General features: G+C 30.3%; 1 pseudogene; it reads right to left on the bottom strand.

The window, feature by feature from the left end:
• Positions 1 to 621: 621 nt before the first annotated feature.
• On the bottom strand, positions 622 to 3,852 carry LOC119614201 (annotated as a pseudogene).
• Positions 3,853 to 22,112: the final 18,260 nt, after the last annotated feature.

Here is a 22,112-nt window from a genome sequence, read left to right as displayed (position 1 = left end):
CACTCAAAAAATTTAATTGCAAAAAAAATAGATGTGATCTCAGATATTATTCTTTTGACTCTAGCGCCTTTAGTTTCACAAGATAATGGACTTTAAATTTGCTAAGAAATAGATGTTATCAGATGCTCATTCTTTGGCTCTAGCGCCTATAGTTTCTCCAGAAATTGAGTTTTAAGTTTTTACTGGAAAATTGGAATTTTACTGGGAATAGAAGTGATCACAGATTTTAAAACCTTTTGAACTTAGACCCACTAGTTGCTCCATAAATTAAGTTTATGTTTTCACTCAACTAATGCAATTTCGGTCCATTTTGGCTCTAGTTCGCTAGGAAATGGACTTAAAAGTTTTCCTCAAACAAAACACCGAATTTGGGTAAAATTAAATTAATTTTTAAGTTTTCTCTCAACAAAATGCAATTTCGGTCCATTTTGGCTCTAGTTTCGCTAAGAAATGGACACTTAAAAGTTTTCACTCACAAACTAAATTAATACAAGTTTACGATTCGAAAAAGTACCCACTTAAACTCTAAACCTTTCCAAATACACAATATCGTTTCGCCTATTTTCCTCAATCATAAAAATGATCTCCTATCAAATCCCTTTTCTGGCTGCCAACATTAACCTATAAATACTCACCCGATTTTGGACTAACTAAGTCTTTGGTTTTATTATTCATACGTCTAGGACCGGTACCAGATCCCATGGGCCGGAGTTAGGTCCAGAACCGGGTGTACCACAACCGCTTACACCTCCTGCTTGACCTAAAGCAAAATGCCACAAAAAACAACGAAAACAACAACAAAATATTTACAAACACAATACATAGCAATTGCTCTCCACGCGCCACAAAAACTCACCTGGCAGCCTGGGTGGACGGGGCTGTTCGACCGGAAGCACACGTCTACGTTTCTTTGGCAGTTTGGCTCGTGCCTGTGTATGCGAAGTACATGCAAAGTTGCTAACAATAACGGGCACTGGCAGTGCAATGGTTAGCACAACCGGCTAGAGCACATAATGCACCCACAAACATGCCTATATAGGTTTTCGGCACCATATCGCCATAACCCACTGTGGTCATTGTTTACTAGGGCCCACCATAAACCCAACGGTATGCTATTGAAATCATTGTGGGGATTCGTTTGTATTCGTTCCGCATAGACTAGACTCGCGAAAATTACAATACCCAGCACCAGGAAAAATACCAGTAATGTCAACTCCTTGGCAGAGGCTCTAAATGTTTGTATAAGAATTTTAAGACCCGACGAATGTCGCGCAGTTTAACAGTCGCATGATGCGTATATGGAGAAGAATTCCAATATATCGGCATTCTCCAAATGTGAAGCAAAACGTTGTAATACCAAATCTATGTAAAAACTGAGGGTGGCAATGTAATCAATGATATTCACTGAAGATTTAATAAAGTCACACTTATTCGGTGATGATAAAAACGGACCTATGGAAAAAATATAATTTGAATCTATAACCGTATTGTTATAATCTAAAGTCTTACTAGTATTTCAAACGTAAACCAGGCATTACAAACACATTCAATATAGAAAAAAGCTATGTGGGCATTTGTCTGAGGTTTATCCAAATACCAGGAGGAACTGCCATTTGATGTGACTACCGTTTTATTCACAATATACGGTACTCTCATATCCGGGTGGGTTTTCAAACAGAATGATAATATTGAAATGCATATAAAGAACACCGATACAACACCAATTATCTAAATAAATTAAGCATAGAGAGAGATTAGAGACGAAAAACAAACTTTCATTAGATCCATTCTTACTTTTGCGGCATTTGAACTATATGGCTCATCGAATAGTGACCATATTCGTGGTTTTATTTCCTGCCACCATGATAATGTTCCCTTATAATAGTCTTCTTCGAAACCAAATTTTCGAGCTAATTCCTCTTCGGACGGTTTTTCTGTATCTAAATCTAAACGATCTAGTACGGCAAGAGTTTCTTGAGTGTCACGATGCTGTGCGCGGTAGAGAGAAAGAGAAGCATTGAGAGTTATTTATTAAGGAATAGACTTGTGTTTGTACCTGGGTGTAAGTCATCCAACAACAGGGTTCAACTTGATTTGAATCTAAACCCCAAAATTCCAATTCTTCTTCAAATAGTGGTCCACATACATCCGTAGGATAATGAAGTTTACCAGTTCTGAAAAAGAAAATACATTTTATAAATAAATTTTTCCCGTAGATTTCAACATTTTTTTCTATATTTTGGACAATAATTTCACCTCTATTTAGTATAAGGTCTGGGCTAAAGTTTAGTCATAGTCTGGAGTATAGTATAGTCTATAGTCTGCCACGATAGTCCTAGTCTAGACTATATAGTCTAATCTATGGTTGGAACTATTGTGTGGAACTATAGAGTGGACTATAGCCTAGGCTGTAATCTGGAATATAGTCTAGTCTATAGTCTGCTAATAGTTTTAGCTCATATATTAATATAGTCTGAATAATAAACTAATCTATAGTTGGAACTATTGTCTAGTTTATAGACGGGGACTATTGTCTAGTCTTTGTCTGAAGTATAGTCTGGTCTATAGAGTGGACTATAGCCTAGGCTGTAATCTGGAATATAGTCTAGTCTATAGTCTGCCCCGTAGTTTAGCCCATACTCTGAACTATAGTGTAAACTATAGGCTGGGACTATAGTCTAGTATATAATCTGGACTCATAGTTAATTCATAGTCCGGACCATAGTTTAGTCTATACTCTGGACTATTGTTAGTCTATAGTCTGGAGTATAGTTTAGTCTGTGTGTGACTATATTGTCAGTCTATTGTCTGAACTATTGTTTAGTCTATAGTATAGTCTGGACTATACTCTTAATTTATAGTCTGAACTATAGTTTTATCTATAGTCTGAAGTATAGTTTAGACTATATAGTCTGGACTATAGTTAGTCTATAGTCGGACTATAGTTTAGTCTATAGTTTAGTCTATAGTCTGGACTATAGTTAGTCTATAGTCTGGACTATAGTTTAGTCTATAGTCTGGACTATAGTTAGTCTATAGTCAGGAGTATAGTTAGTTTATAGTTTGGAGTATAGTTTAGTCTATAGTGTGGAGTATAGTTTAGTCTATAGTGTGGAGTATAGTTTAGTCTATATTCTAGACTATATTTTAGTCTATAATCTGAACAATAGTTAGTCTATAGTCTGGACTACCTTTTTAATCGATAGTGTGGGACTTTATTTTAGTGTATAGCTTATATATAGATTTATATAAGTTTGTAGTCTGGACTATAGTTTAATCTATAGTCCGGGCTATATTATAGTCGATACTTGGGCTATAGTTTTATCTATGTCTGGACTATACTGTAGTCTGTAGACTGGACTATGGTTTTAGTTTTATAACTAAACTATATTCTAGTCCATTGTCCACGATAGTATGGACTAGTCTGAATTATAGTCTACTATATTATATGTAGTTATAGTCTGTCTATCGCCTGGTCTATAATATGGACTTTAGTCTAGTCTTTAGTATAAACTATAGTCTAGTCTATAATCTGAAATATTTTCTGTAACATAATAATGTCGTAAATAACACAATCATAAAAACATATACTCACCTATAATAATTCAACACCTGGGCAAAACTCCCGGATGTCGATCAAAAAATATTCATTTAGTAGCGGATCATAGTTGGCCAACGCTTCCGTTAATTTTGACAGTCTAGTGGCTGGGATTTTCTTTAATGTTGCCTATATGTCTCATGTCTAATGCCGCCAACATTTAAAACAACCCGATTTTCTGAATCCATATTTATTAAATTCATAGCTGTATGAGAGCGGGAATAATAGGAATTTTTTTTCGGTATATAAGTCATGATGATGAGCTAAATTAAAAACAAAAGAAAAACCAAAACAAAAAGAGCCAAAGGCTCCATTATATTACTGACCTTACGTTTAAGTGTGTGTATGTTTTGTTTTTTTTTATTCGCTATATAAGAGTATGTTATGATGGGCGTATTTGCTTTTTTTTAATTAATATTTTAATAAAATTAATTAAATGATTTTCTCTTTGAGTCCTTTTTGAGTGCTTGTTACAAAAGACGACAGCGTAGAGCGTATGATGATATACTATGATGCGATGATTTTTCTTGATTTAATTTTTTTTACAGTTGTTGTTTGCTGTTTATCTCAAGGATTATATAATGGTTGTTGTTATTAATAATAATATTAAATATTAATAATAAGTATGTATGTATGTTTGTTTTATATATAAAAATGTTGCCGATGTGTTAGTTAGTTATAGACTACTAAGCATTATAATTATTTTTATTGATACATTTGGAAAGCTGAGTTGCAGCAACAGTTAACAGCATTTGTATAGCACTAAATATGTTGTTGTTTTTTGTTAGTTGTAGTTGTTCTGGTTGATTGATCGATTGATTGATGGACAGACAAACACGCTTTCACACACATACTATTAGCTGGTTAATAAAGCCATTGTTGTTCTTGTTGTGGCAGCAGTTTAAGTTTTTGCTCTTGTTGCACTTGATATTGTTGCATTATAAAAGCCAACACATACACATGCAACAATATTTACACATGTGTATGTGTGTGTGGGGGGTTATGTATATCTATCTTTTTAATATTATTTTTAGTATTTATTTATTTAATTAATATATAATTTTTTAATTAATTTTTTCTGTTTTATTTTTAATTATTTGCAAATATATCGAACATTCAAGGCGTATGTAAAATCAATGTTCAGAGCTGTAAAAGAATTGAAAGCATATAATTTTAATTAGTTAATTTATAAATGAGATATCTGTGACAATAAGGAAAAAGTTAATAATAGTTATACTAGACTACAATCCAAATTATAGACTACACTATAGCCCATACTATAGATAACTCTTTAGTCCATAGTCCAGACTATAGGCTAGACTATAGTCCAGATTATAGACTAGTTTATAGTCCGAATATAGACGAGATAATTGTCTGGCTATAGACTAGACTATAGTTCAGACGATAGGCTAGATAATAGTCCTGACTTTAGTTCAAATTATAGACTATAGTCCGGATAAATAATACAGTCCTGACTAAAGCCTAGATTTAGACTATAGTCTAGTTTATAGTCCGAATATAGACGAGATAATTGTCTGACTATAGACTAGACTATAGATAATAGTCCAGACTTTAGTTCAAATTATAGACTAGACTATAGTCCGGACAAATAACTATAGACTAGACAGGCAATAGACAAGAATACAGTCCAGACTAAAGCCTAGATTTTTGCCCAGACTAAAGAGTATAATACAGTCCAGACTAAAGACTAGATACTAAAGACTAGATAGTCCAAACTAAAGTCTCAACTAGACTATAGTCAATAATATAGACCATACTAAAGTCCAGGCTATAGTCCTGACAATAGTTCAGAAAACATACTATAATATAGTCCAAACTATTTAACTATACTATAGTCCGTACTAAAGACCATAAACTAGACAAGAGTCCATGTTATAGACTAGAATATAGATTAGACTATAGACTGGACTAAAGTTTAGACTATAGGCTAGATTATAGACTAGACTATATTCCAGACTATAGACTGGACTATAATCCAGACTATAGACTAGACTATAGTCAAGATTATGGACTAGACTAGACAATAGTTCAGACTAAAGTCCAGACAATAGACTAAACTATTATTTATACTATAGATTAAGCTATTGTACAGACTATAGTCCGAACTAAAGACCATATTGTATATAGTCGGGATTATAGTCTGGAATATAGTCTAGTCTACAGTTTGGACTATAGGCTAGACTATAGACTGGACTATAGTCCAGACAATAGGCTAGACTATAGCCTAGATAATAGTCAAAACTATAGACTAGACAATAGTCAAGACTATAGACGAGGCTATAGTCCTGACTTTAGTCTAGACTACATTTAGTCCTGACTTTAATCCAGGCTATAGTCCTGACTGTAAACTAGACTGGACTATAGACAAGACAATAGTCTATAGACAATATTCAAGACTATAGACAAGGCTATAGACAAGGCTATAGTCCAGACTGTAGTCCTGACTTTAGTCCAGACTGTAGTCTTGACTTTAGTCCAGACTATAGTCCTGACTTTAGTCCAGACTATAGTCCTGACTTTAGTCCAGACTATTGTCCTGACTTTAGTCCAGACTATTGTCCTGACTTTAGTCCAAACTATGACTATACTATAGTCCGGACTAAAGACTATATTGAGACGAGACTAAAGACTAGATAGTCCCGACTAAAGACTAGACTATAGTCTATAGTATTATCCATACTAAAGTCTGTACACATTCTGACTGCAGTCAGAATAAAGACCAGAATATGAACTATAGTCCTTACTATAGACTAAACAATCTAGTCTAACCTTTAGTCTGGATTATCGCTTTATAATCTACACAATATCAATTTATAATCTACACAATATCTAGAATCTAGAAATGTAAAACCATATTTTTGTCTAAATCGAAATATGCACTATTTCCTTAAGGACACAGACATACATACATACATATTGAGTTGTTTTATTATTGCTTAATTAAGCCCACGTGTTTGGGTGTTATTTTTATATCTTCCATTAGGGTTATTGAACTAATAAATAAAACCAAAAAGTGGCCAAATAAAAAAACTTGATAATCAAATAAAAGTTCAAATACTATAAAAATGCTGCTCTGCTTCGTTTTACTTGACTTAATACATACATATGTAAATACATATGTATGTAAATATGTGTGTTAACTACTTTCAGCAAGCAAAATACATATGAATGTATACGTGTGAGTTATAAAACGGAAATAAAACTGAAAATTTATAAAAGTTCTGCTGGATTTTATGGCTTTTATTTTTAGCTTTGTTTTTGCTGTTTTTTCCTTATATGTATTTGTATTAGTGTCACTTGATAATTTGTTGTCTTTTTAAACACACTGTTGCTATTGACTGTCAGTGTTTCTTCCTTTAAATAATTTCTATATTTTGTTGTAATAAAACGCGCGTATTTTTCTTTTTTTTTTTTGTAAATTTATTTAGGTTGTTTTTCCTTTTAACGAGCATGCGCTTCCTATGAGCACAAAACAAGGATAATTAAGTATGTAAAGATAGTAACTGAGTCTGTTTTTAATTTCACACACATAAACACACACACACTCACACCCTTTAAACACCCGCACTCTTTGTTAATGTGGATATGAAAAATACATTAAATGACAATTTATTTAGAGTGTTTAATCTCTATAGAACATAAAATATTTAGCAACCAGTGGAAATATTAAATTTTATTCTTTACACTTCATTTGAAAATACATTTAAACCCAAAATCAAATGAAGAGGTTATAATTGTGTTTGTAATAAAAGAGATAATGTGGTTAATGTAAACCACATTCTAAATAGATATTTATTAAAGTTAATATTTTTCAGTTAAATTGTTGCTTTTAAGAAAAGAAGAAATAATTTCTTAGTTAAAATTATCTTATAAATTGTTATTACAGAATAACATAGTAACGACTACCATTTACTAACGGTATTACATGACAGTAGTATAGTAAGGACTAAATTTTAATCTCATGTAAGCATGTAAATACCTAAAGGTGTAATTTGCATACAAGAGATCAATAAAAGTCTCATTTGGTTGAGAATATTTTAAGCAAATCCGAGACATTTAGTGTAATAAAAGGTAAAAAGTTCAAGAGTTTTAATGTTCTATATAAGGGTACAGTATGGGTATTTTACGGACTCCACCAATCAAGACGTATTCTCCGTTAATGCAAATATCACACAAAGAATCATTCTAGCTCAACGATTCAATATTTTAATCCATGCTCGAATTAAAATCGTATATCAAAAGAGAGATTTTTCCCAAAATTGTGATCTTATCTCTATAAAACTCCATAAATTTGCTAAAAATTTGAACCCCTCAGTATCCAATACTGATCTCTGTAAAGTCGGTGTGGCTAAATAGATAATACTTAGTCGTTGTTTGTTGAACTCGGAGTAGTTCCGGTGCAAAGAATCGATTGTCGTAGTGAAACCAGGGAGAATTATATAGGCTACTGCCAATATCCCTCCTGTCACCCATTGCCAAGACAATTGAGACACTATTCCTTCCGGAATTACAACAACACATACATTTAGCAGAACTTCAATATGCACAGCACAATAATAGATTTAACAGCCATCACCATACAAGTTTGTCACGACCTTAATCAAGCCCGACCAAGTCAACATACGGTCCTTGTGGCACTCGACCTATCAAAAGCTTTTGATACGGTTAATCCCGCCCATCTCTTCATAGATATTTTTACATAAGATTTCTTCGACAACACCAAGAGATGGCTTGTGAGTTAAATGTATGGACGACAGTCATTGGAGTTTAGAAACCAGAGATCCAAGTCTCGTAGAATTAAACAGGGAGTTCTCTAAGCTTCCATTCAACTTCAACTTTCAAGCATATGTTAAAATAGTTTGTCACCTGGACACGAATGCCGAGTGCTTAACGTGAACACCTTCCTTGACGGCCTTATTTCACGGTGGTTTTTTTCACCCAGTGGGTAGACTAGAGACGGTCTATCACGCGCCCCTGAATCCTTCTATGAAGAACTCAGGTGGCAATTCACTGGTCTAAAGTCAATAGGAGGGGCGACTACCCCAACATCAGGTGAAACCAATCTTCTGGTATTCCTTATGATGTCATGAAAGATTGCATTATTTAAAATACAATCCCCATCAACTAATGGCCCATTCCAGTGCATTCCTTACTTCCTTGAAATAAAAGGTCTACTAAATCAGTACTAGTCTCCTGCCGGGCAGAGGAGTCTTTCCCGATCGTTCACCAATTACATCACTGTCAACCTGAAACAACATATACTGGAGCCCTACTATGCGAAGAGTAAGAGATATTCAACGGGTTCAGAAATCCAGCATAAGTCACATCACCCAGTGACATCTGTTGAGATGGCAACAGCACCGGAGAGAGAATCCAGACATATTTGGCATTTGGATATACATGTCAGTCCTTAAACCAACATTCTCTCCCCGCGAATTTGGGTATAAACCACAGCCACTACGTGGATCCTGAAGGAATCTCAACCAATTGATCGGTCAGGACTAGGTCCTGTGTGCAACCGGCCACCCGTAATGCCAGATTATATGATACTCTGGTTAGACCCCATGTCAAATTATTCCAAGGAAAGGCCGAGGATACATTTAATCATCACCAGTTTATAGTCCCGGCAGACTAGAGGTATTGGTACCACCTCTATACTCCGGGATTGCAAAACACCAAGACGGAGTTTTTCATCAAGGAAACATGCTCCATGTCACCTGGAAAGTAGGTGGCTAGGGGTAACCATAAGTTGTAGGTTAAATAGGTAGTGCGGAACTGTCCGACCGAACTGCTGGGTAGCGGTACAAAGCTGTCAAACCGCAGCCCTTAATACAGTACTACATGACGAAACGAAGGTGCTTTCGGTTGCTAATAGGGTGTCATCGGAGGGGCCACCCGAACCACTATCAAACGCTGTTAGAAAACCACATCAAATACTGTTACCAGAACAAAAAATTTGATAATTCTTAGAATGAATTAAATTTGCAGTTTAGTTGGGAACATCAGTAACTTTTATTTTGGGGCCACCCTATGTATTAGTTTGTATGTCCTTTACCTTCGTAAGAAAAATTGAGGTTTTACTAAAACTTGTAAGATTTTAATGAAACTTGTATTTAAAACTACTTTTGTATAGAACAAAATAGAAGAAATTTGTTTTAAAACGCCCTTTTAAAATAAACTTTAAAACCCATTATTATGAGGACAAAACCACAAAAAAACATTATTTCTAGAACATAGCTCCATATTTGTTATATCTAACATATGTATATGTTCATGATTTATTTACTGCTTTTGTATTAAAGCTAATTTATTAAACACATAAGTATTTAATAATCATGTTAGAAAATTTCCAATACATTAATTTCAAATAATCATTATACTATTTTTACTCTATAATTTAAACATATTTAAATAATTCTATGGTAGTATTTCATTTTCAACCACTCATTTTAAATTAATTGGAATTATTATGAGTGTATTTCAAAAAAAATAATGAAAATTAAAATCCAAAAACAACAAACTTTAAGAGGGGGTTTTCAAATTGCTGTTAAAACATTGATTGTTATTCTAAAATAAACAACAACAAACATTGAAATGAAAAATAATATATTGACTCATCCTTAATGATAATTTCAAATATTAAAAAAACTAAAACACTCACACAGACGGACTGACACACCAACTCAAACATGAACACACAATTTAATTATTTATATCAGCCATAATGTATAGATTTTTCAGTTTTGATTTTGTTTTCTGATTCTTCTTTTTAATATTTCTAATATGATTTCGTTGATGTTTAATAATGATTTTTTTGTTGCTATTGTTTAAGTTTGTTTTGTTATGATTTCTTTCAATAGAAAAAATAATTAAAATTTATTTACACACTTCTGGTTTAAAGAAGCGCAAATAGACACACAGCTACACACACACACAGCCACATTGTATAAAACGCCTAGAAAATAGCAACAGTTTTTATTAGTATTTGTTCGGAGGAGACGAGCACACGATTATTGTTGTTTGGAAAGCAGAAAAAAAAGGTGGAATCATTGTTTTGAACCACAACAATATAAATAAAACAATATAAACAATTGCAAAAACATTTAACAAGAAAATAATAACAAAAATAACAACAGCAACAACAATTTTATACAATAACAAAATATAAACACGAATGTACTAAGAATAGCAAATCACTATGATGGTTTTTTTTTCTTGTTATTATTATTGTTTTTGTATTTTTGCCAAGTGTCTGTTGAATAGACAGAGTTTTCAAAGAATTAATTGTATTTTTAGTATTATTTTCATTGCTAATGTTGTTTATTCAGTTATTTTCTAAGTAATTTTTATTAGAATTTAATTATAAGTAATTGTGTAAATATTTACTTTAAATGGAAATGTTTTTATTAAGTATAAGGAGGATTTTGGGGGTTATGGTAGTGTCGTTCAAAATTATGAAGTGGTTAGCAGTTCCTTTAATTACCAAGTAAAGGGTTAAAGGTCTAAAATTTACGTATACAACTATTGGTTTACGGAGAATATTGCTAAAGAATAAGAATATGTAATCGGGATAGTATGTAGTAGTCATGGAAAAGTATGCTATTAGATAAGTGGTCTCAATTGAAAGTCATTCCATTAAATAACAACATATATATTCCCTTCCCTACAAGCAAGAAGATACGAAAACGTTACGAATTCGTATTGCTTAGAAGAAAAAAATTATTGCGGCAACAATCATATTCGTATTGCGGAAGATACCTCCTTCGGGAGAGATTGTGCGGCCAGGGGGATACTTCTAAGCAATACGAAAGCAATACTCCTAGAATACAAAAAAGAGACATTGCTAGATAATCAGCATGGTGAAAATAAGAAGATATCTTCAGATAATCGTCTGGAAGATATATTGGAGATATTCTCCTATTATCTTTAGGAAGAAAAGTATAAGAAATTAAAAAGTTGGCAATTTGAAGACACATTTATTAGTGTTAGCAATAAAATATTACAATATGGAAAATATATTAATATAAATATGCCAAATTAACGTTTCCCCAGCACAATTTTGTTTTACCCACAGGAAGATTCTTTTAATATTGATTTCTTTTAAGTACTCTGAAAACCAAAACATCATGACTATTTTTTATGTGAAAATAAAGATAAACTTACATTTTTCCAAGCATAAATTACTATTGTAATGATGTCATCTTGATTTATCGCGTATTAACTTATTGTAGTAAGATTTATTTAAAAAAATTAGTTTTTTTCTTATTTTGAAAATATTTTGAAGTTTGAAAAAAATATTTTTATTGCTATAATATCATCTATGCGATAACATAACGATATCCTAAACGTATTGCGTAGGATGAAAATCCTCTTACAGAAATAAATACAACAATTTGGCAACAAAAAATACTTTACAAAATCAAAAAAATATTAATTTAAATATTTTTATTGTTTATTGCCGATTTTACTTTTAAATATTAACATTGCGATATCAAAAAATATTGCTTGGATGATTTTCTTCCAAATTATAAAAATTTAATATTGCTTTGATATCTTCTATGGACGATATCTTCCAAATGTTTGTAGGGTTAATATACGTTATCTGAAATCTACTTTATCGAATTCTAGAAATTTTAACATATGTACCCACAATTACAACATGGGTCGCAAATTTAAAGTAAATTTGGAATGTCGGTCCTATAGACGATTTTACATAGGTCTTTACGGATCTATCATTTCGATATTTATTTGTGAGATTTATGCCAAATTTCATAATCATATATCAACATTAATATGAACATTAGGATGGCTTTTGGCAGCGTACTTTGAATTTGAATGCGTACGATATAGCAACTTTGTGGAATAACATGGGGAGGAAAAAAGTACCACTTTTGGTACTTGTCTCCTCCATATATGAGCTGGGCCCTTGGGGGTTCCAGTCTAATGCAGTTCTGGTAATGTCGTATGTTTGCTTTATAAGAGAGTGTCTAATCCATCGCCATTTGCATCTTCTAATTTCACTGTATAGGGTTTGTTCAACGCCAGAGCGTGTAGTTAGGTATGGTCAAAACACACATAGGATTTTAAGAAGACAACGATTTACTAATACTTGCATTTTATACAAGTATTAGCGTTCCATGTTTCACAACAAGTCAGAAGCGAAATATTCACATTTCAATTTCACATAGTGTAATTTTCGTACGCAGAGCTAGAAAGGGTGATTTCCAAATAGATGTTAGTTCGATATCCCCGCTCTAACCTTCGTTGGTGGATATAATGCTCCCTTAATAGCAGAATTGACTGATATCATCTATTACATCAGCACCTATTACAAATAGATTTTGGAAGACTGCATTAACGCGTAATGTTTTAGTCTTCTAGGCATTAATTTTGAAGCCTGATGATTCCGCCGCCAGGGTTACGCTTAGCAAGTTTGCCGCTAGGTCTAAGTAGCTGTGCGCCAGTAGACAGATATCATCAGCGTAGTCAAGATCGTTTAACCGACCCTCTAATCCCCACACTATTCCCCTACCGCTATCGAAGGCTCTACCAAGGAGCGTATCCAGAACCATATTGCACAAAAGTGGTGAGAGGACACATCCCTGACGGACACCTATCCCAAGTCTCACCGTTCCATGTTTCATTCTGTAGGAGGCGTTACTATATAGGTTCTTTATGAGGCGTATTAGTTTGAGAGTAATTCTCCTACATGCCAATGCACTCCAAATCACTTCGTGGTTTAGTTTATCGTATGCCTTCTCGAAGTCTATAAAGCATATATACCATGGTCAGCGCCACTCAACCGATTGTTGCACAAAAAACCGTAGGTTGTTTGTATGGTCGACTTGTGAGGTCTGAATCCAACCCGTTCCAGCCTTAACGTTGGCGTTACCCTATCCAAAATCCTTTGGGCAATTATTTGTGCTACCTCCTTATTAAGAACGCATAGCAGCATAATTTCACGCCTTTTTTGGAATGTTTATTATCACACTCTGTCAGCTCATTGTTCAGATTCTAATTCTTTCAGCATAACCGAATGATTGGCAATATTATTTCGCAATCGTATATAGATCAAACTGCAAAAGCTCAGCATAGAGTTCCTCTTAAGACTGCCAATTGTATCCGCGATCTCAACTATGGTAGGACATGCAGAGACGATATATGGGTCATCCGTGTGTGACTCACATACGCAATCAATCCGTATGGGAAAGTTACTAAACGAGTGCATGCGGCTATAGTGGTCCTCCCATACCTCAACCTGTTGCTCTTCTGTTGTCGCAAGTTTACCGGTCGCATCTCTTTGCGATGATGCATGACCACCCATCATTTTCCTCAGGAGTCTGTACATAACGCCGCAACGGTGGCTCTCCGCTGCAATCTGTGCATCTATGATGATTTCGTCTAGCCAACATGCAGAGACGATATATGGGTCATCGGTTACTACGCGAGTACATGCGGCTACAGTGGTCCTCCCATACCTCAACCTGTTGCTCTTCTGTTGTCGCTATATTACCGGTCGCCTCTCTTTGCGATGCTGCATGACCACCCATCATTTCCTCAGGAGCCTGTACGTAACGCCGCTACGGTGCCTCTCCGCTGCAATCTGTGCGTCCCTGACGATTTCGTCTAGCCAACATCTTTTGTCTCGACGACCACTACGTTTCACTTCTATATCGTGTTTGTAGATGTATGAGCTCTATTAAGTTTAGATTCGATATTCTTCCTTGGTTCGTTTCATCGGAGATCCTGGTTTCATCGGAGATCCATTCCTTAACTCAACGTCCGAGAATTCGAGGAACAAGTTCCATAAACAGCGACTTTCCCCTTTCCTATTCCATTAGCTCACCCTTTAGGAAAGATCTAGCTGCATTTCCCAAGGCTTTGGAATATGAAACGGCAACTTCAGCATCCTTTAACTTATGTACGTTTATAAGTCTCATGATGTCCCTGTTGCCGGTATTTCGGAGAGCTGCAAGCTTGATTCGCACCTCTGCGACTAGACGATGGTGATCGCTCGCCATGTCTAAAAGAGAACGTTGGCATTTACTGTCACGTGGCTAATCTGATTCTCCGTTCTTCGATCCAGAGAGACCTATGTTTCTTAATGTATTATCCTATGAGGGAATAGCGATCCACCTACTAAAAGATTATTCGCCACACATATATCCAGAAAAAGTTCACCATTTAAAGTCTTGCGACCAAGTTCGTGGGTACCCATAGTAGACTTTAGGTTAGTGTTGAAACTTAGGAACATAAAATGAAACACAAGTGGACCTTTTTTTGAACCAGCTCACCCAGCTCACAGGACAAACATTTTGAGAAATGATATCTTAGAATGAAACAAGTTTTAATTTTCGGTGGGAAAGTTTCCGAATTGTAGGTCTAGGGTCAAATGTAAACCGATCTTAATAAAATTCAGTGCATAAGAAATTTCATAACATTAACCAAAATAAGTTTAAAAAAAAGTTTAAGTTTAAAAAAAATTTAAGGTGTTTCAAGAACTCATTCCTTTAACAGACTGCAATTAGTATCTTTCAAGAGGTCCGAGGATTTTTTTTTTTTTTTTTGTTAAACAAGTAGTAAGTGAGATCTTTTACACAATTTTCATATATAAAATAATAAAATTACAGAGAGTACCGTCACCATTACCACCACCAACCATCAACGCCACCAACTTTGACTTGTTCCAGTACAAGTACTTTTCAGTTTTCTTCTCTGTATGTTTTTGTCTCAGTGTATGTGAGTCAAATGGGTGTATGTGTGTGTGTCTGTGAGCAAATGAAAATGTATACAACCTCAATAATTTTTGTTGGTCATACTCGTATCTCCAAGATATAAAAGAATTTACACAGAAGAAGAAACACTGTATTTTTTTGTTTATTTTTCAGATTTTTTTTTTTTTTTTGCTTTTTTTCAACAACTATATAAATTAACACAGCTTTTAAAAACATTTATTTAAAAGATTTTATTAAACTTTTTTTTGCTTTTTGATTCATAACTAATTAATAAATTGGAAAATGATTTAATAAGGGCTGGTAACACAATTAAGCTTTTTTATGGCAACTAAATTATAAACTTTTCTTTCAGTTATAATATTTATTTAAATAATTATTTACTTTTTCGTTATTTAAATAATTTTTTTATTATGATTATTTTTTTCTACAGGAAATTTTCACTTCATTTATAAAAAAGGAAACAAGTAAAAAACTGTTAGCTTCTTCTAAAACTTCATCGATTTTTCTCGTTTGGTTGGCACTTGGTTTCTTGACACTTTATTTTTTTTTTCGTTTTTTTTTGGTTAAAACTCTTTGAACACAAAATAAATTATTAAAATTTTTTTACACAAATAATATTTAACAAATTAGTAAAAGCCATAAATTATAAATAATATTTCATTACAGATTAAATTAACTCATTTCATCAAAAAAATGTGTTTTGAAAAGTTTTTACAACTTTAATTTCTCACCACAAAGGAATGTATCTATATCTACCTTTTGTAATTTGTTGTTAAAAAAAAGAACTTTATTTTCTACAATTATATATTTCTTTTTAGAATATTTCTTTATTTATATTTTAATTTTTTCGTAACTTTATTAAATTTTATTTGAACAATGTTTTAAACACTTTTTTAATATTTTTGTTTTTAATTGTTTTATTATTATGTGGGTCTTAAATTAAAAAAGTAAAATGCGTTAAATAAGTTTTTCCTTTTTGGTTCCCAACAACTTTTTACTCAATCAGCAGCTACTTTACTAAAACTGTCTAACGGGGACGTATCGCTCTTTTTCTGTTCAGTTCAGTTTTCCTCTGCTGCTTCTTTTTGTTTTTTCCATAAACTGTCCAAAGTGAGAGTGTGTATATGTGTGCGTGTGTGTATTTTGTTTGTATTGTTTGGCATAATAACAAATTTATTGTACAAGCGCAGCACCACTCAAAAACTCTACATAAAAATTCATGCATTCTCATACAAAATTCGTTCGTTGTTTGTTAGTTCGTTCCTTTGCTCAACAACAGTCAACCGGCCCAAAAAAAAACATACCAACAACAGCAACAATGAAAAATTACATCAAAAAAACCTTTTTCTTAACAATAAAATCCACACTACCACCCAAAAACTCCCTCCCCCTCTCTTAATTTGTTGTTAATATAGTAGTATTTTGTTTTTGTTGTTGTTGCTGCTTGAGTTTTTTAAAAACACAGCTGACATATACTCGACATCATGTGTTTGTTGTATGATTTACGTTCCTTTGCACACCCACACATACACAAAGACTTTTCACTCTTGGTCTCGTGTTTGTTTGTATTTGAAAATCTATTCTCTGTTCTGTATGTTTCAGGGATGGGAAAAGTGGAAACAATTTCTTCGATATTACTGATATAAAAATTTAAAAAAAAGTATATAAACGATTTCATTTTTTTGTGTATAACACATTTTACTTTAGACAAATTTCAGTTTTTCTATAGTAAAACTTGTGTATAACAGTTTTTTCTATAAAAAGTATATGTATAACAGTTTTTTCTTTACAAAATTTGCGTATAACAGTTTTTTTCTATAAAAAAATTGTGTAAAACAGTATTTTCACTAGAAAAATTTGTGTATAACAGTTTTTTCTATAAAAAATGTGTGTATAACAGTTTATTCTAGAGATAAATTTAAAGTATAACAATTATTTTCTGTAGAAAAAATTCTGTATAACAGTTTTTTACATAGAAACATTTGTGTATAACAGTTTTTTCCATAGAAAAATTTTGGTAAAACAGTTTTTCCTATAGAAAATTTTGTGTATAGCAGTGTTTTGTTAAGAAAGTTTCTTATAAAACAGTTCTTTTTATGGAAAAATTTGTGTATAACCGTTTTTTCCATAGAAAAATTTGTGTATAACTACTTTTCCTATAGAAAAATTTGTGTATAACAACTTTTCTATAGAAAAATTTGTGTATAACAACTTTTTCTATAGAAAAATTAGTGTATAACAACTTTTTCTATAGAAAAATTAGTGTATAACAACTTTTTCTATAGAAAAATTTGTGTATAACAACTTTTTCTATAGAAAAATTTGTGTATAACAACTTTTTCTATAGAAAAATTTGTGTATAACAACTTTTTCTATAGAAAAATTTGTATATAACAACTTTTTCTATAGAAAAATTTGTATATAACAACTTTTTCTATAGAAAAATGTGTGTATAACAACTTTTTCTATATAGAAAAATTTATGTATAACAACTTTTTCTGTAGAAAAATTTGTGTATAACAACTTTTTCAATAGAAAAATTTGTGTATAAGAGTTTTATCTATAGAAAAATTTGTGTATAACAGTTTTTTCTGTAGAAACATTTTTGTATAACAGTTTTTTCTATAGAAAAATTTGTGTATAACAGTTTTTTTCTATAGAAAAATTTGTATATAACAGTTTTTTCTAAGAAAAATTTGTGTATAACAGTTTTTTCAATAGAAAAATTTGTGTATAACAGTTTTTTCAATAGAAAAGTTTGTGTATAACAACTTTTTCTATAGAAAAATTTGTGTATAACAACTTTTTCTATAGAAAAATTTGTGTATAACAACTTTTTCTATAGAAAAATTTGTGTATAACAACTTTTTCTTTAGAAAAATTTGTGTATAACTATTTTTTCTATAGAAAAATTTGTGTATAACTACTTTTTCTATAGAAAAATTTGTGCATAACTACTTCTTCTATAGAAAAATTTGTGTATAACAACTTTTTCTATAGAAAAATTTGTGTATAACAGTTTTTTCTATAGAAAAATTTGTGTATAACAGTTGTTTCTTTAGAAAAATTTTTATATAACTGTTTTTTCTATAGAAAAATTTGTATATAACTGTTTTTTCTACAGAAAAATTGGTATATAACTGTTTTTTCTACAGAAAAATTGGTATATAACAGGTTTTTATATAAAAAAATTTGTGTGTAACAGTTTTTTCTATAGAAAAATTTGTGTATAACAGTTTTTCTATAGAAAAATTTGTGTATAACAACTTTTTCTATAGAAAAATTTGTGTATAACAGTTTTTTCTATAGAAAAATTTGTGTATAACAGTTGTTTCTTTAGAAAAATTTTTATATAACTTTTTTTTCTATAGAAAAATTTGTATATAACTGTTTTTTCTATAGAAAAATTTGTATATAACAGGTTTTTATATAAAAAAGTTTGTGTGTAACAGTTTTTTCTATAGAAAAATTTGTGTATAACAGTTTTTTTCTATAGAAAAATTTGTGTATAACAGTTTTTTCTATAGAAAAATTTGTGTATAACAGTTTTTTTCTATAGAAAAATTTGTGTATAACAGTTTTTTCCATAGAAAAATTTGTGTATAACAGTTTTGTATATGTGTATAACAGTTTTTCCATAGAAAAATTTGTGTATAACAGTTTTTTCTATAGGAAAATTTGTGTATAACAGTTTTTTCTATACAAAAATTTGTGTATAACAGTTTTTTCTGTAGAAAAATTATTGTATAACAGTTTTTTCTGTAGAAAAATTTTTTTATAGAGAAATTTATGTATAACAATTTTTTCTGTAGAAAAATTATTGTGTAACAGTGTTTTCTATAGAAAAATTTGTGTATAACAGTTTTTTCTATAGAAAAATTTGTGTATAACTATTTTTTTATAGAAAAATTTGTGTATAACAGTTTTTTTATAGAAAAATTTGTGTATAATATAATATATATATATATAATAACTTATTCTATAGAAAAATAACAGTTCACTCTATAGAAAAATGTTTGTATAACACATTTTTCTATAAAAAATAACACATTTTCTAAATAAAAAATTGCGTATTAAAAATTGCGTATAACACATTGTGCGTCAAATATTTTTATGTATAACAGTTATTTCTTTTACAATTTTTGTGGTTAACATAGAAAAATAATGAAAATATATTCTTAGAAAAACGTAAGTTTCCATCTCTGCACAATTTCTATTTTATTCTGTAATATAAACAAACTGTTAAATTTTTTGAATAATGTCTATAAAACAGAACAAAAAAAAACAAATATAAGAACTTAAACAATATATATATCAACAGATAATTTTTTTGCTGCTGTTTACTGAGAGGGAGGCAAAGTAATGCACAATTGCTGTGTTCAAAATTTTGAAATGCTTTGATTTTCTTTCAAAATGTTCAATTGAAATTTTGAAGGATTCAATTAACAAACACTAATAGTAGTTGTCTTTTAAACTAAATTTTATTGAAATGTTATTTTTATTTAAAATTTTTTAGCAATTTGTTTAATTTTTTCAGACATATTTAGATTTTTAAATGATTTATTAAGTAATTTTATGTGGAAAATAATCTGCTCTATGCGGAAAAACTTGCAACACTATGTTGTAATTGTTAAAAATAAAATAAATTTTGAAAACTGTATGATAAAAGTTACAATACGAATGAGTTTGATTTATTACTATGTAAGTCATGGACACCTCGACGTATACGCATTATTTTTATTAGTTTTATTTTATCAAATGTTATTCGTCATAAATATTTCAATATTTTGTGTTATCAAATTGTGATAATTTTGTATGTAATATTAATATATTTTCAAGTTCTTTTGAAGGCTGAAAAAGAGAGAAGTTCTTAGAAATATTAACGTACATATTTCATCAAATAAATTTTTTAACTAAATGCCCATATTTCCAGAAATTATTTTATCCTAACCTTTTTTGAAAGAGAAAAAATATTCCGAACGTTTTCTATAAAAAGAGAAAATTTTTTAAAATTTTCTAAAAAAAATGAAATTTAAAAACAAAATTGTCCGAAATTAAAAAAAAATATATATAAAAAGACGAATTTTTTCCAACATTTTTCTAAAAAGAAAATTTTTTATGAAAAAGAGAATTTATTCAGACATTTTTCTATAAAAAAGAGAATTTTTGAAAGTTTTCCATAAAATAGAAAATTTTCCTAAAAATGTCTATAATGAAGAGAATTTTACGAAAATTTTCTATAGAAAAATAAAATTTTTCAAAAAATGTCTTTCAAAAAAAAAAAGAATTTTCTAAAAATTTTCTATAAAAAAAGAGATTTATCCGAAAATTTTCAATCAAAAAGAGAATATTCCGAAAAATTTTTATCAAAAAGAGTTTTCTGATAATTTTCTGTATAAAAGAGAGTTTTCCGATTTTTTTTATAAAAAAAGAAGTTTTCGAATATTTTCTAGAAAAAAGAGAATATTCCGTTTTTTTATCAAAAGGAGTGTTTTCTGAAAAAGTTCTTTAAAAAGAGAGTTTTCCAAAAATTGTCTATAAAAATGAGAATTTTTGAAAAATTTTTTATAAAAAAGAGAATTTTCCGAAAATTATCTATAAAAAAGAGAATTTTCCCAAAGTTTTCTATAAAAAAGAGAATTTTTCCAAAATGTTCTTTAAGAAATAGAATTTTAAGAAAATTTTCTGTAAAAAAGAGGAATTTCCGAAATTTTTTTTATAAAAAGAGATTTTTCCGAAAAATTTCTATAAGAATTTTCCCAAAGTTTTCTATAAACAAGAGAATTTTTCTAAAATGTTCTATAAAAAAAGAATTTTCCGAAAATTTTCTATAAAAAATGTTCTATAAAAAAGAGAATTTTCCGAAAATGTTCTATAAAAAAGAGAATTTTTCCGAAAATGTTCTATAAAAAAGAGAATTTTCCGAAAATTTTCTATAAAAAAGAGAATTTTCCCAAAGTTTTCTATAAAAAAGAGAATTTTCCGAAAATTTTCTATAAAAAAAAGAATTTTCCGAAAATTTTCTATAAAAAAGAGAATTTTCCGAAAATTTTCTATAAAAAAGAGAATTTTCCGAAAATTTTCTATAAAAAAGAGAATTTTCCGAAAATTTTCTATAAAAAAGAGAATTTTCCGAAAATTTTCTATAAAAAAGAGAATTTTCCGAAAATTTTCTATAAAAAAGAGAATTTTCCGAAAATTTTCTATAAAAAAAAGAATTTTCCGAAAATTTTCTATAAAAAAGAGAATTTTGCCAAAGTTTTCTATAAAAAAGGGAATTTCCGCAAAATGTTCTTTAAAAAAAGATAAAAATTAGATTTTTCCGAAAACTCAAAGAAAATTTTCCAAAAAATTTCTATAAAAAAAATTTTTTTTTCAAAATTTCCAAAAAAAAGAGAAATTTCCGAAAATTTTCCCCAAAAATTATTTTTATCGAAAATTTTCTAAAGAATTTCCAAAAAAAAATGTATAAAAATTAAAAATTTTCGAAATAATTCAAAAATAAAAAAGTGAGATTTTAAAAAATTTTTGAAAAATTTTATTAAAACCGAATTTTTTACAAATATTTTTTAAAAAGAGATAAGTTTTCGAATGAAAAAGAGAATTTGCTAAAGTAATTAAAAATAGAGAGAAATTCCGAAAATTTACCTTAAAAAGAGAGACATTTTCAAAGTTTTTCCAAATAAAAATTTCCGAATATGTTCTTAAAAAACTCTGAAACTGTTCTAAAAAATATAATTCCAAAAATTTAAAAAAGA

This window comes from Lucilia sericata, unplaced genomic scaffold (genome assembly GCF_015586225.1).
Source record: "Lucilia sericata isolate MDLA Ls3-8-SP2 unplaced genomic scaffold, ASM1558622v1 Contig002691F_arrow, whole genome shotgun sequence".
Lineage (NCBI taxonomy): Eukaryota > Metazoa > Arthropoda > Insecta > Diptera > Calliphoridae > Lucilia > Lucilia sericata.
Note: the sequence above shows the minus strand (reverse complement) of the source record. Positions and strands in the feature narration are given on the sequence as shown.